Below are 15518 nucleotides of genomic sequence, written 5' to 3' on the forward strand. Positions count from 1 at the left end.
GTAATAATTTCCATCTTCTTGATACTGTTATATCTTAAGAAACTTTGCTGGGTTTTGTTGATAATATACATAGATATTCTGTCAAAGGAAAAAGCAGTGTTGCCCAGCTTTTGTGGGGCTTCTGTTATGTTCCTTGCATAGTGATATGTTTAAGCAGCACACAGACAGCCACAAATATTAATCTGCTATTTAGATAGTTTGTACTATCCAAGTAGGTGTAGAGATTTAAACTGTATGCTTTATGTATTACTCTATTTTACACTTTTACTTATGCATCTATTACTCATAATTGCTGTATTCCCAGCAACATATAACCAAATACTAATCGGAATTTTTCTATATTGACATGCACTATGATGAATAACCACTGTAACATTCACCTCCCCATTCTGAATGTGCTTCAGGCAAGGGTGATTTGCTTACATAATCACAACTGAAAACAGCTTCATGGTCAAGAAAAGCACTGCACCTTTCTTTTTATTTTGTCTGATTTGCAACAAGTAAGCATCCACTGCTATATGTACATTGGTTTGCTGGGTGTTTGTAATTTTATGACCTGCAAACAGATGTATTTATATTTTATGTCTGGCTCTTGCATTTTGTAAAAATGTCCTGATGTGGGTTCTTATGTTACCTGCTGGAGAGAGTCTCTGAAAACATTAGCCCTCTCCTTAACAGTAGTATGTCAACCTGCATTCCTACGCTTGATTCAGCTAATTGCATTGCATGTCATCAGTGCTGTGACATTAGTATAGTTTTAACTCTCACTTTCATAAGCTATCTGTCACTCTACCTCATATATGAATCATATACAGTGCAAGCTATGTCCCTCAGGACAGCCTTGTAAATCTCTAAATTGGAATCACTGAGCTGATTCCAATAGATGTTTTTACTTGAAGACCTGCCTAGGGTCTTCAGGCCCCAACTTGCCTCATTGCACTCAGCTCAGCATTACTCCCCTACCCTACTCCTCTTCCCCTTCCTCATGTCTTATAGTCATGTTAAGCTCTTTCCCATCTTCTGCCATCCAATAAAAGTCTCTCTTGATCGTTATAAAAATTACAGTACTGTGCCTTTTTAATTTACTTTGCCATTCATAGCTACCCACTACCTCAGTGCATTTTACTTATATTGCTACTACCCTCCTGTCCACCTTTTCACCATTCAATAATATTCTCTCACACTTGCTCAAATATATTTTTTTATTGATTTTATGCCATGCATTATTTGACCTCCAGTAATCAAAGCCCTTGCCTCTCTTATACCTCAGTAAAACAACACCAAATTTACAGACACACTTCTACTTCATTCAAGGTACATATCTTCAATAACTCCTTAAAATGATTTTTCCCAAGTGTTTGTCTTATCTTGTATACTAACAACATAGTACCTTAACAGCTATCAAAATAAAAAGTAATTGCCTGACTTCTGATAAAACAATGTAAGCCAATATGCAATCAACCTACCAGTCATTACTATCACCTCTAACCATCAAAAACAAGTACCATCCAGTCCACTGGAATAAAAAAAATGCAACCGGGTAACAAATACTCCTTATACAAAATAATATATTTAGTCTTACCTTCTTTTGTCACAAATTGTTTTATACGGATTAGCACAACTAATACATATGACCACAAGAACAGATAAAGTTTGTAAAAAAAAAATTTTAGACTGAGTGTTAACAATAGGTCGTCAAAACTTTCCTATATAGAAATTACGCCTGACAAAATTAGTGATCATAACCCATTTTTTGTTATATAGAAAAAGACCAAAATACACTGAAATATTCAATATAAAATTGTCAAAAATACAGGCAAATTCAATAAGGAAACCTTATTGTCTACCATTAAACATAGCAAATGGGAATCATTAAAATGAGTCCCTGGGATTCGTTAAAAGTCATGTAGGCTTTGCATGAAGACTACACTATTACAGCATATTAGCATGATGAGCAGCAGTGCTAATTGAATATATATGCTGCTTACCACTCTTACACATTTCCAAGCACCATTTTGTAGCCAGCAGCAGTGTCAGCAGCCATAAAATGATGCAAAGAAATATGAGCACACAGTGTAAACAAAGCTGCTTGTCTGTAGGCAAACGTATTAGGCAGGCACACACAGACAGCTTATATGAAGTAAGGGGAAGTTGATTTAAGAAATAAGATGCAGGGGATGTGAAACTGGGAGAATGTACACAGAATACAATGCTAATAGTGGAGACATTAGTATGATGGGAGAGCAAATGGAGAAATGTACTCAGTTTATGCATTCAAATGTGATTATGCCGCAAAGAAACATTTTAAACAGAAAACCGCTCATTTGGATACAATAATTAATAATCCTATTTCCATTTGTTTACCCGTGTACATAATTAAAAACAGAAATGTTCACAATGGATGTGAGAGGGACACAATGCAATCTTGTAAGAAAGGGTAGTAAATGTGATATTAATGCTGATAACATGCCAAGATGAGATAAAAGCTAGCAATTACATGATATTTCTTTCTCCAAAGTAAAAATTGAGAATAATAATTCATGCAGTGTTGTTTGTGCAGTACATTCACTGAATGCTGCTCTTTGCTAGAACTGAACAGCAAGCTATGTAAGTCCAGTGACTAGTGGTATGTGTATAAATCACATGTGCCACAGTGAAAGTCTTAACAAAGCTGTGCGACTCCACCTGTGTGAAATCATTACATTATATGATTGTGTTGCAATTTGTATGAGAGAAAAAGGGCTGGGGGAGGTTTCTTCCAGTGTAATTGTATGCATCATAACACTTGTGGATGTTATTCATGCATAACAATATTAAGAAACAAAATGCTTGCAGTCAGTCAATGTGAGTTTTAAACACCTGACTATGTTATGACAGAAACTTCATGATATCTGAAAGAATGAACACACCATGGTGCAAGTGGTGCTACAATTGTGAAATATTTGGGGTTTTGAAGATGTGGCCTCATGTTGTTGTAAAAGGATATGTGTGCTTGTAATTTCTTTAAAAGATTGTCACAATGTGAGACTTCCAAGATGGCTGCATACTGAGTAACAGCTTAATTTCAGCCCTCCTAGTATGAAAACAGAAACTCAGACAAGAGAGTCAGTGAATTTGCTTTTTGGATAAATTTCATTTACTGGCTGGTAAATGCACTGCCTGGATGGCAGCAAGGAAGAAATGTAGAGAACCTGAAAGAAAATCAACCACAAAAGGTGAGTAGAAAATATTATCTGGGAAGAATCCTACAATTGTTCAGCAAAAACAAAAACAGTTCAAGTTTCAGCTTTAGTAAAAAAACATGACTTCCAGTAATCTAGAGGAAAAAAATAGGTCAAATGTGTTCAAAGCTAATTAAAATAAATGAAACAATGAACGAGTTTATCAACTCAAATAATAAAAGGCCGAAGCTTTTAATAGATATTTAGATGATCTTCTAAAACTACAAAAATCAGAAGTCAAAATGAAGAAAAGGCTATTTGAGTGTGAGGCTGCCCAAGAAGATATGTTTCAAAAATGGTAGAATTAGTGGACAGAGCACATAGGGAAAACCGGAGATTTTCTGCTGTACCAGAAAATCTGGAAGAATAGATTGTATTTATGAAAGCACAAATAAGCAACTGGAATGGTATTCCACAGCAGGATCTGTTACTTGAAAGGCATATCATGTGTATGGTTTAAACCTGGCCATGAGAAAGCAGCCAAGACATCTTATAGTAAAGATGTAATCCCACCAGCAGAAAGAGTTGATTCTGACAAAATTATGGCAGATGGGTAAAGTACTACAAGCTGGAGACAGAGTGTTTGTGGAAAATGATTATTAACTGTACACCAGACAGAAGAGGAATAAATTTATTCCAGCAATTGGGAATACCAAGAAGCAGGTTGAGATTCAAGCTGATGTATCCAGCTATCTTCAGAACATTTGTTCCTGAAGGATCAAAATCATTTTTTATGCAGAGCATACTAAGTAGGAAATACATAAGTTTGTCCAACAAAAAGTGAGCTATCAGACAGAAGGCGATTCTGCTTCTTATTATTCTGATAACACAGCTCATAGAGATAATATGCCAGTGAAACATTTTCCAGTGTTCTAAAGGAAGTAACAGAAAAAAATCACAGGAGTTGACTAGAAGAGCAAGTAGTACATTGAAAATAAACCAGACACTGTAGTTGGGAGATGAGATCAACAGGAAGCAAACCAGCAACTCATAAATTAATAAATAAATGTGGGATTACAAAGCACTGATCACATTTGTGAAATATGGTGGAACAAGCAAACCTGGAAACCTGGAAATATTGGGCATTTTTAACTTTATTAAACTTGTAAGGGACTCCAAAGCATATTCCTTACTTAAAGCCATTAATGTTTGAAAGAACATGAAGGAGAGGAGAAAGGAAAAGAAGGGGGTAACTGTAAGTAAAACAGTTTATGTTCTTATTGGTATATACTTTATTTATTTAACATTTGTTGGCCGGGAAAGTCCGATGGAAGCCCGTGGAGAAATGCTTCAGACACGTCTTTAGAATGTGGGAGGAAACCAGAGTACCCAGAGGAGACCCACACAAATGCAGGGAGAACATGCAAACTCCACACAGATGGCACCCCAGCCAAGAATTGAACCTCAGAACTTCTTGCTGTGAGGTGACAATGTTTACCACTGCACCACTGCACCACCTGCAGTTATGTTATATAGTAAAGCCTTTTTTAAGTTGTGTATGCAATAGAAATACTAAAATAAACAAGTGTCCTTTTCTTTCTTTCTTTCTTTCTTTCTTTCTTTCTTTCTTTCTTTCTTTCTTCTTGTTCAGTTTTAAGAAGTATAGGTTCTGCAATATAAAAAGAAAATAAAGCCTGGACAAAAGAGTATGATATAAGTAAAACTGATATGATTTTTCTTTCTTTTGTATATGGGAATTACTGAATTAAGGCCTGTGGCTTCATCTAACAATAAGTTTTAAGTGTAAGTAAATAAAATAACACTGAATGTAATTAGATGTTTTTGCTTTAGAAAATAAATGTTCACAGTGCAACATGAGGAGCTTGTAGCTGAAGGTAACTCTGTATCTGGTTCTCATGTTTCTTTGGAGACAAGCTGATAAGAGCAATAAAACCAAAATACTTTTATCTTTCAATGGCTAAAAGATAATGTTTTCTGAAAACATTCAAGTTGTTTTCTAAATCTGGTAGAGGAATTAAGACAAGACAAAAAACAGACAGCACTTAGTGTAAGTAGAACCACAGGCTGTATTATGCATCTTAGGATGGATAACCTTCTTTATAGGTAACTTCAATCTTGTGAGAGTAGCTGTCAATCTGGGATAATTGCTCCTATTAGGAAGGTTAAACTTCATTATTTGAAGAAGTGCACAGTTTTGTGAGTTTATAATAAGTTAACAGGTTATGGGATGTTCTGGGATGTTTTTTTTTTTATTTGAGGGTTTTCATCAAAACAACATGTCTTGTAAGATAGCACATAGGTTTAAATGGATATGACAAGAAACAACTGCATAAAAGATCAACCTGCCAAACATTAGTATATACATGTAACACAAAAGCTGAAACTAGACATTTTTAAAAAAGCTGTTATGCATTAACAGGTGGGAATATTAACTTCTTATTATAATGGCAACACTTACCATTTTATCTTTGAATTTGAGTGGTCTCACAGGTATATATAAAAAAGAAAGAGACGTGAACTATATTTAAAAATGCAAAGTGTTAACAGTTATGCTACAGGAGACATATTTGGAAAGAAATGAGCATGTGAATTTGATAAATAAAGGATTTCAGGATGGTTATTCAGTGGAATATCTGGGACAAAGGAAAAGGTGATTACTAATAGCTAAAGGAGCTCCATTAGTAATAGAAATGGATAAAAGATAATAATAGCAAATTTGTAGTACTAAGGGGCTACTGGCAAAGGAGGAAGATTCTGCTGACAAGTATATTTTCTACCTAAAACTGCTACAATGCAGATTAAGAAAATTATTGGAGAAATAATCATCTTTCAGCAGGGAATATTACTTATAGGTGGGAACTGGAATTTGATTTGCAAAAGTTAAGATGTATCTGGGAATGTAGAAGGGAAAATATAACAAATATGGTAGATGTTTGGAAGAAATTTATGAAAATATTGGTATGGAAGATGTGAATTCAGTAGTAGGAGCTTAGAGAGAATTTATATATTATTCTCCAAAGTACAAAAACTGGGCTAGACTAGACAGAAATTATATTTCACAGAAAAGTGGGCATTTAATTGAAAATTTTGATATTCATCCAATAATTATTTCAGAGCACATGCCAATAATAACTAAAACAAAAATTCAGAGCAATAAATTAAAAATGAGATACTGGCACTTCCCACCTATCTGTTAAACAGAGAGGAATTTAAGGAATGGGTAGTAGAAATTATTTGAGATTTATTAGGGAAGACAGAAATTTCATCAGAAAATATAGCTAGGGGTGAGATAAAATAAAAGTGGGGTTTAAAAATAGGGTATAAATAAAAAAAGACATGGTTAAGAGGTAACAAGAATTATTTAGAGGGACTGACAATGGTTAAAATATTACAGAATAGGTGCAACTGGAGAGTGTTACAAAGAAAATAATCATGGGTTTAGAAGGATTGCTGTTAAGCAACTGTTTTTGATAATAACTCCAGAGCACAAAAGTGTTTAGCACAACAGCTCAGGCAACAGAAAGTAGAAAGGGTTGTTGCCAAGCTTAGGGACCTACAGCAAGGAAAATAGCAAGAGATCCTGTAGAGGTATTACAAATATTTCAGAAATTTTATGAAAATCTGTATAAAGCAAAGAAGTATGGAAATCAAGAAAAAGTACAAATTGAAATGTTAATGGGCGAATTAAATGTGCCAAGTTTAGAGGTAGATGAGCCTCAATTACTAATAGGATAAGAGGAAATGAGATAAAAGGAAGAGAATCACCGACATCTTGGAAGAGAGCTGTGATGGCTGCAATACCTAAAAATGGTAGAAACCCATCAGAGCCAGCTTCATATAGGCCCATTTCAATTCTAAACCATGATTATAAGGTGTTTATGTGTATAATGGCTACAATAATGGTAAAGATTATGTCAAAATTGAAAGATATGGATCAATGTGGTTTAGTAGAGGCAAACATTAGACATTAGTAGAATAATGATGATCCAGATGGAAGCAGAATGTATGAAAATGCCACTGTTATGAAAATACCACTGTTGGTGGGTCTTGATTCAGAGAAAGCATTCAATAGAGAAGCTGGGATTTTGATGAGTAGGGCAATGGAAGTATTTGCATTCCCTGACAAAATAATAAGGTTAATTGGGAAGATATATGAAGGATCAGAGGTGAATAGTAAAGTGGAAGGTTCGTTTCTGATAAGTTTTGTTTGAACAGCGGAACAAGACAGGGGTGTCCTCTTTTCCCTTTGCTGTTTGCTTTATATTTAGAAACATTAGTAATGAAAATAAGGGACTCAGAAATCCAAGCCTATAATTGGTATGGTAATCAAGAAAAGTTGGCTTTATTTGCAGATGATATTATTTTATATCTGATAAAACCAGAAAAGGACATTTCAGTGTTGTGGAACATTCTGAGACAGTTTCAAGTCCTTTTATGATACAAAATTAATGAAGATAAAAAACAAAGGCAATAGATGTTAACTATGTACCCACACACAAATTAGTTCAGCAATACCCATATTTATAGGGGCATGATAAAGTGAAGTACTTAGAATTATGGGTTAAAAAGATTCTGTTGTGGCAGCTAAGAATATGCGAGAAGAGACTAAACAAAAGATAATACAAAAACTGGGAAATTGGAAGCTCTGTCTTATGGGGCTTACCCTCAGTACATTGAAAGCGCACTACATTGAATTCCACTTCTTTGACATGGCAGAACATCGATAAATGAAGAGCCGACATTTCCCGCACAGTAAGTTACCGTTTGGCCAGCCACCTGAACTTTTCCCTGTACCCCCACAGTAGTGCATTCTCAGAGTTGGAATATTAAGTTAGGTGAGTGTGGGGGGCAAAGCCCCTCACATAGGGGGGTGTGGGGGGGTGTAGCTCCCCACATTTGTGCAGTCAGTTTAATGGCAGTTTTTCAGTTCTAGATTGCTAAACAGTAACTTATGTGCGGCAAACTTCGGCTCTTCATTTGTTGATTATCTGCCCTGTCGGAGAAGTGGAATTCGATGTAGTGGGCTGTCAATGTACAAAAGCTAACCCTTTTAATGGATATGAGCAGTAAGATCAAAGCAGTGAAAATCTTTTTTGTCCCTTTAGTTTTAGACACAGGTCAGAGTGGAAGAGGGCAAGATATCATCATCATCATCATCAATCTCCTTTTTCCCATTTTCTTCATGGGGTCGGGATGCCATGTTGATTGTCTCCATCTCTCTTTATTCATTGCCATTCATCTACCTTCTTCAACACACAAACATGACTGTTGCAGTTCTTCTGTCAGCTCTTTGATGGATGCTGTTGTTTCCTCTTGCCTTATTCCTGTCTGTCCCAAACCTTCTTCAACAGATTGTCTTAGGCTTTTCTACACATGTGCCTAAATTATCCTAATCTGTTCTCTCTGACCTTTTCTGCAACTGAAGCTACTTTGGATTCTGGTCTGATGTTCTCATTTCTTCATCTATCCCACAGTATTATCTACCACCTGTCTTAGGCACTTTGTCTCCATCACCCATAGCTTCCTCAACTTCTCTGCCTTTACTGCCCAAGTTTCTGTACTGTACAGTAGTACCAGTCACACCACTGTTTTATACACCTTACTTTTCAGCTTCTTTGGTGTTCTTCTGTCATATACTACACCTGACAATGTGTGCCAGTCAGCTGCAGCCACTCTGATTCTAGCTCTGACTTCCTTATTCAGACTTCCCTTCTCTTTAGACAACCCTCCTAGATACCCAAAGCTTTTAACCTATTCCACTACTTTCCATTCTGTCTCAGTTTTCAGCTTCTTCTGAACTCCAGCATTTGGTGCAATTACAACTGTCTTATCTATACTCAGTTTCATCCCATGTGTCTTCAGTTCTCCATTCCCCTATCCTTTGCTGAAGTTCTTGCTCAGTGTCTGTCTGTAATACCTCATCATCTGTATACAGCAACTTTTGATCTGTCCCCTCTGACCTGTTTGCTAATGTAGTCCATCACCAATATGGAAAGCAGTAGGCTTAGAGCTGAACTCTGGTGCACACCCACTCCCACTGAGTTGAGAAAGATTTTTCATACCTGACTCATTTGATCATTGAACACATCTTCTTCTTCTTTTGGCTTTTCCCATTAGGGGTCGCCACAGTGGATCACCTGTCCACTCATGATTGGCAATGGAGTTTTACGGTGTTGAGTTGCCAGCCTGGTGCCCAACCTTCCACAGAAGACACACACATGCATGCACTCACACCTAGGGCCAATTTAGAGTGTCCAATCCACCTACAGCATGTTTTTGGGATGTGGGAGGAAACCGGAGCACCCGGAGGAAACCCACACAACCAAAGGGAGGACATGTAGACTCTGCACAGAAGGCACCCCAGCCAAGGATTGAACTGGAGCACCTCTTACTGTGAGGTGGAAATGCTAACTGCTGCACCACTGCAGCTGCCCCTGTATCCTTGAACACATAGCCTGACTAATTCTACCAGTGTTTCTCTATCTTCAAATCACCATAGGACTGCCCATATCAGCTTTCTTGGGACCTTGTAAAATGCTTTCTCAATGTCCAGGAAAGCACAGCTGGACTCTTTCCAAATCTCTAATTTCTTCTCAATTAACTGTCTCATTGCAAACATTTGGTAAGTTGTGCTGCACCCTGATCTGAATCCGAACAGCTCATCTCTCATCTTAATTTCTGCGCTGCATATTTGTTTATTGATCACCGTCTCCAGAACTTTCATGCAATGTGACAGGTGTTTGATATCTCTGTACTGCCCACAGTTGTGAATGCCACCTTTGCTCTTGAACACAATGGCAGAAGTGTGCTTATTCTCCAGTCATCTGGGATATGCCTTTCTCTCTGCACAGCTATGAGTACACTCAGGAGCCATTTCTCCCCTATCTCACCTAGCATCTTTATCATATCTTCTATAACCTCATCTGAACCTGTTGCTTTCCCCTGACTTCATTTTCCTTAGTACTGTTCTTACTTCTTCTGTGGTGGGCTCCTCCTATTCTCTCATCTTAAGCTGTGTCTAAGGCAATACAGCTTCTGGGTGGTTTTATTCATTCAAAAGCTGCTGGAAATACTCATTCCATCTGCCTTTGACATCTTGTGGACTGGTGTGCAGATTGCTGCTGGCATTCCTTATGAAGGCTATCTAACTATCTTCCTTATCTTTCTGTCTTTGCCTTGCAACCTGATAGAGTTTCTCATGTCACCTACTGACCTACTTTCCAGAGTCTGGTAGAATGCATCTGATGCCTTATTCTTTGCTATTACAACTGCTCTCTTAGCCTTTTTGTTCGCCTACCAGTATTCCTTCCTAGCCTGGTTTGTCACTTCGACCATTTTTTTCTTGCATTCTTTCTTTCTTTCTTTTGATGACTTCCTGAACTTCTGTATTCCACCACTAGCTTTCCTTATGTACCTTCTTTCCATACCTGGTTCAGCTGCATATCTGTTCTGTAGTCCTCACACATGCTGTTTTGACAGTGTTTTGAGGTGCTGCCTTTCTTCTTCAACTCCACCTATTTCTTCTTATTCTTCTTCTTCTTCTTCTTCTTCTATAGGTGCTAGAGTTCTGAGTAATTCTTTAAACTGTTGTGTTTTCTCTCCTGTCAACTTCAAGGTCTTCAGCCTGCTCCCTGTTGAACTTAGAGCTTTCTCTGTCTACAACTTGCAGCAGTTAGAGAAAAACAGTGGTTTATGCCAGCTGTTTCACTGGTGATGACTTTGCAATCACTGACTCCATCCCAGTGCCCTGTCCTTACTAGGAGGCAGTCTACCTGAGTTGCTTACTGGCCACTCTTGTATATGATCTTATGATATTCTATCTTTCTGAACCATGAGTTAGCTACTATCAAGCCATTTGCCAGACAGAAGTCCAGAATGGCCTCTCTTTCTTTATTTCTGTCAAGCCTCTTATTTGTGTAGATTTTTGCAGAATGTCCAGATTTTGCCACATATTTTTGGTCTATTTCTCATAGCATTTGCAGTTTTCTGGTAAATCTATGAGGATTCATGTCACTAAATTATGGCATACATTTGAGTTTCACAATTCATATCCTCCAGAAAATACATGCTAATTCAAATCCTGTTATTCTAGCAACTTTCTAAGTTTTGAGATCTGAAATCTGAAGAAGCGTGTGTTACTACACGCGAAAGCACTTATCTCCTTATGTGATGTACTTTCAATAAAAGACTCTGAATTTTACAAGTTGGATTTTCGAATCTTTATAGGATTGTTACAGGATTTTGTGCTGTGGTGAGTCTTCCAGTGTTTGGTTTCTTCACGTTTCATTGTTTCTCTGGAGACTCGGAGTGTGGTTTGGTTTCTTTTTGCTAACTTTCTAAGTTTGTAAGTGCAATATTTAAAATCTGTCACAATTTTCCAGCCTTTGTCCCATCATTATTTTAGGCTTTGTCCAGATTTCTTGTACTAAGAAGTTGAGAGGTATGATTCCTGTCGACCCCACCCAAGTAGACCTAGGCAGTCCTCATATCCTGCTCTGTCTGTACCAATATGTAGATTCAAGTCACACATTATTAACACTAATTCATGTTGTCCTGTTTATCTAATAGGTCCTGCAACTGCTGTCTGAATGCATTTTTCTCCACACTATTACAGCCTTTGTGTGTGGCATAGGCTGAGATTATGACTACTGCCCTATCATTAGGCTGGAGTGTGACTGCCATGAGTCTGTCACTAATTCTGATGACATCCCTCACTGTCTTCCTAAGACTCTCCCTCACCATAATTCCAACACCAGTTCTAGCCTGTCCTCCTGCTGAGTAATAGACTCTGGATCCCAAGCCAAGTGGCTTCGTTACACTGCCCTTCTGTCTTGTCTCCTGTATACATAGGATGTCCATCCTTCTCCTTACAATCATGTCATCCCCTTCCAAGCTGTGTCCTGTCAGTGAACCTACATTGAGTATAGCAATTCTTAGTTCATGTCTGACAGGTTGATTGATTTTTTATACAGCTTTAACTCAACAGAGCTATCCCATGTAACACAAGCCTGGCAACTGGACACTAGCCAGTTGTCCACATCACTGTGTTGCATATTCAAGTGTGATAAACTGATCCGTCCAGTAGAACAAGGGGGTTTGGGATTACTTGATTTGAAGGGGTATTTCAAAGCTAGACAGTTAAGGTTCCTATACATAGCACAAGCAGAAGGTTATTATTCAAAGTGGAAAAGGATGATGATGAAACAGGGGGGAAGCTCAAGAAATAAGGAGAGACTGTGATTTTGGATGCAGACCCTTAAGGAGAATAACCTTAACCATACCGAATATAATACTCATAAAGTTAATGAAAGTATTCTTAAAACTAAGTCATCATGGGAATGGAGAAATGAGATTCTGCTGATAGGGATGATTGCAATTGGAGGAACAGAGAATAGGCAAGAAAGTGCTGGAATTTACTGGAGAAAACTGGCAAAGGAACTAAGGTATTCAAAACAAATAATTAGAGATGGAAAGGTAATAGACTAGGGAGAGGCCAACAATTAATTCAGATTGCAGGCTAGAGATTGCCTTCCCTATCAAAGATTTATAATAGAATATAAGTAAAGAGAAAGGAATAGGAGATCCTTAGTGAGAGACCAGCACTGATAGAGTTTTTAGTAGAATTTAGAACAGAAGCTGCTATTAAAATAGGGGGTAATTAGTAGAGCATAAAAACTATTGCATGATAACTACAGCAATCAGAGGAGGTTATAAAGGACTGGGAAGAGACTGGATAGGCAGTTTGTGAATGGGAGACAGGAGGATGTGTATGTGGCTCCCAGGTGTGTAGTGAGGTATGGAGGATTTGAGATTGTTGTTGGAGGTGTTTGCATAAGTATTTTTGTACCCCAGCAGGCTCCAGGGAGTTTTACCTTGTGTAGGTTGCTGGTGTTGGGAGTGTGATGGGGAGGAAGGAGGTGGTTGGGAGCATGTTTTAGGAGTGTGATGGGTTGTCAGTCTTTGGGGAATCCCTGTAAATCACTACTCTGTCAGGGGTGTTGGATGGATGAGTTGGTGTGGCTGGGCAAGTGATTTTTTTAAGCTGTGTTACAGAGTTAGAGTTGTCTGGATGTAGTGTGGCCTTGCTAGGTTTTGTTCTGGTACCTGTCAATGGTTACTGGAGAGTGGAAGTCAAAGTCTGGGCCAACCATACTGGAAGTGGTAAATGTAGTGGCAGAGTTGGGGGAACTAGAGGTGGGATCTTTGGAAAAGGTAGAGGTAGATTGCACAGAGTACAGTGTGAATTGTGGCCACAGTGCATTCAGGCTGGTATTTTGGAGGATGCACAAGATTTGGGTGTGGCAGCTGAGTGAATTGTGTGGTGTTTCACTGACAATGACTGTATAAAAGATTGTATGTGATGTATAAAGTCTGAGGATGTCAGTATGGTTTATTTTAATTTATTTGGATGTGTGATTGTTTCTGTCATGGGTGATGGTTCTTGTTTGAAAAAGAAAAAAAAAGACTGTTGCTATATGTGTCTTTCTCATACTACACTGTCTGCTGCTACATGCACCCAAACATATGGGATGCATAATGGAATCATCACTGTAATGTGAGAATCATGCACAATGTGTGAATAATCGTGGATTTAAACACATGCCTTACTAAGGCAATAGCATACAGAACATTGCCTCATGTCCTTAGACCACAGTAAAAGACTTAAGAGTCCTCATGGGGAAGCCAACTGTCCTCCCATGGCATCATCATTATCCAATAAAGCATTTCTGTATGAAAAATGAGCATAAAATCTTGTAACAGGAATTCCCAGGCACACATGTACACAGGAGATAGCTATGTGACAACATTGTTACCTACCTGCACATTAACAGACATACTAACACAAGTGAGTTTAAAGAATAGTAGTTGGATTTAAACAGACTACATAAGTTCACAATGTACTGCCTAAATCACACATACCAAATAAGATGTTGTTTTATAACTGTGATAGCACACATCTGAATGGATGATATCAATATTCTTTCATATGTTGATGTTCTAAAAAGGTATGATGGTGGTTGAAGTTTACAGTAACACTAGACAGCAACCCATTCTACATGCATTAGAAGCCTTATGTACACAGCATGACAGACAAACATGCACACACAGTGGTCAGTCATTGCTGGATTCAAACCTCCTCCCTCTGTCTATATGCAGTCTGGAGAACACAAGATAATTCATACAACCACTGTGATGCAGTTTAGGTATTGCCTGGAGTAATACAAATTTATAGGGTAGTACTCTGTCAGTGGAAATATGTTTCCTAAGTGGAAGTTTACATAAAGAATGTTGTCACGGACACAATTTTACATGACAGTATACACAGTCACATTAGTTAGTCAATATTGAATTCGAGGCCCCTACCTTTACACAATGTATAGAACAAAAAATTATCAGCAAGTGCCAAAGCAGAAGTCTGAGTTGTAAGGGTAAAAAGTGCACTTTTGACATGATGACCTCATCAGTATGATGCAGAGAATATATATGTGGCAAAAGTGGAAAAAGAGGATGGGTCATCCTCTCCCATGTTAAAAATATTCTCCTCACTAGAAGTTGATACAACACATCTATTCAGGCAGCTACATGAGTGAAACCACACACAAGTTCTCCACGGTAAGATTTGAACCTCTTACCAATCTAATTATTCCATGTACAGATCACAGTATTAGCTGCATGTGCCACAGGACAAATCTGCCTTGCAAGGGAAGAGAGGGAAATTTTGACAGAATGACCAAATCAGTGTGCTGTAAAAGAAGACGTTTGTGTTAAAAGTGGGATAAACTACAGTGGGAGCTGTGTCCAAAGTTAAAGTTTTCTCATGAGTGGAAATGGTCATAGCACATGTGCTGTAGAAGCTTTACTTCCTTGATACTAGAACCACATGCATACACAAGTTCACCACTGTCAGATTTGAGCCACCTACCTAATTAATTACACCTTCTAGAAAGCCTAGTACTATCTACAAGCACCACAGTGCTCCCCACTCATAGGGAGATAGAGTGCACTTTTGGCATGTTCTCTACATCAGTGTGTTACAGAGAAGATTTTTTTGTGGTAAAAGTAGGATAATATGAAGGTGGAATACTCACCTAGGTTAAAATTTTCCCATGACTGGAAGTTGATACAGCATGTCAGTTCAGCAAGCTATATGTACCTGTTATTGCAGCCACACACACAAGTTCACCACAATAAGGTCTGAACTTCCTACCTACTTAGTTACACAACTGAGAGAACACAGGATTAGCTGCAATTGGTATAGAAGTCTTTTAAGGGTAAAGAGTGCACTTTTGACATAATGATCTGATCAGTGTGTTGCAGAGTGGATGTTTCTGTTAA

This window comes from Protopterus annectens, chromosome 8.part0 (genome assembly GCF_019279795.1).
Source record: "Protopterus annectens isolate FY-2018-M chromosome 8.part0, PAN1.0, whole genome shotgun sequence".
NCBI lineage: Eukaryota > Metazoa > Chordata > Ceratodontiformes > Protopteridae > Protopterus > Protopterus annectens.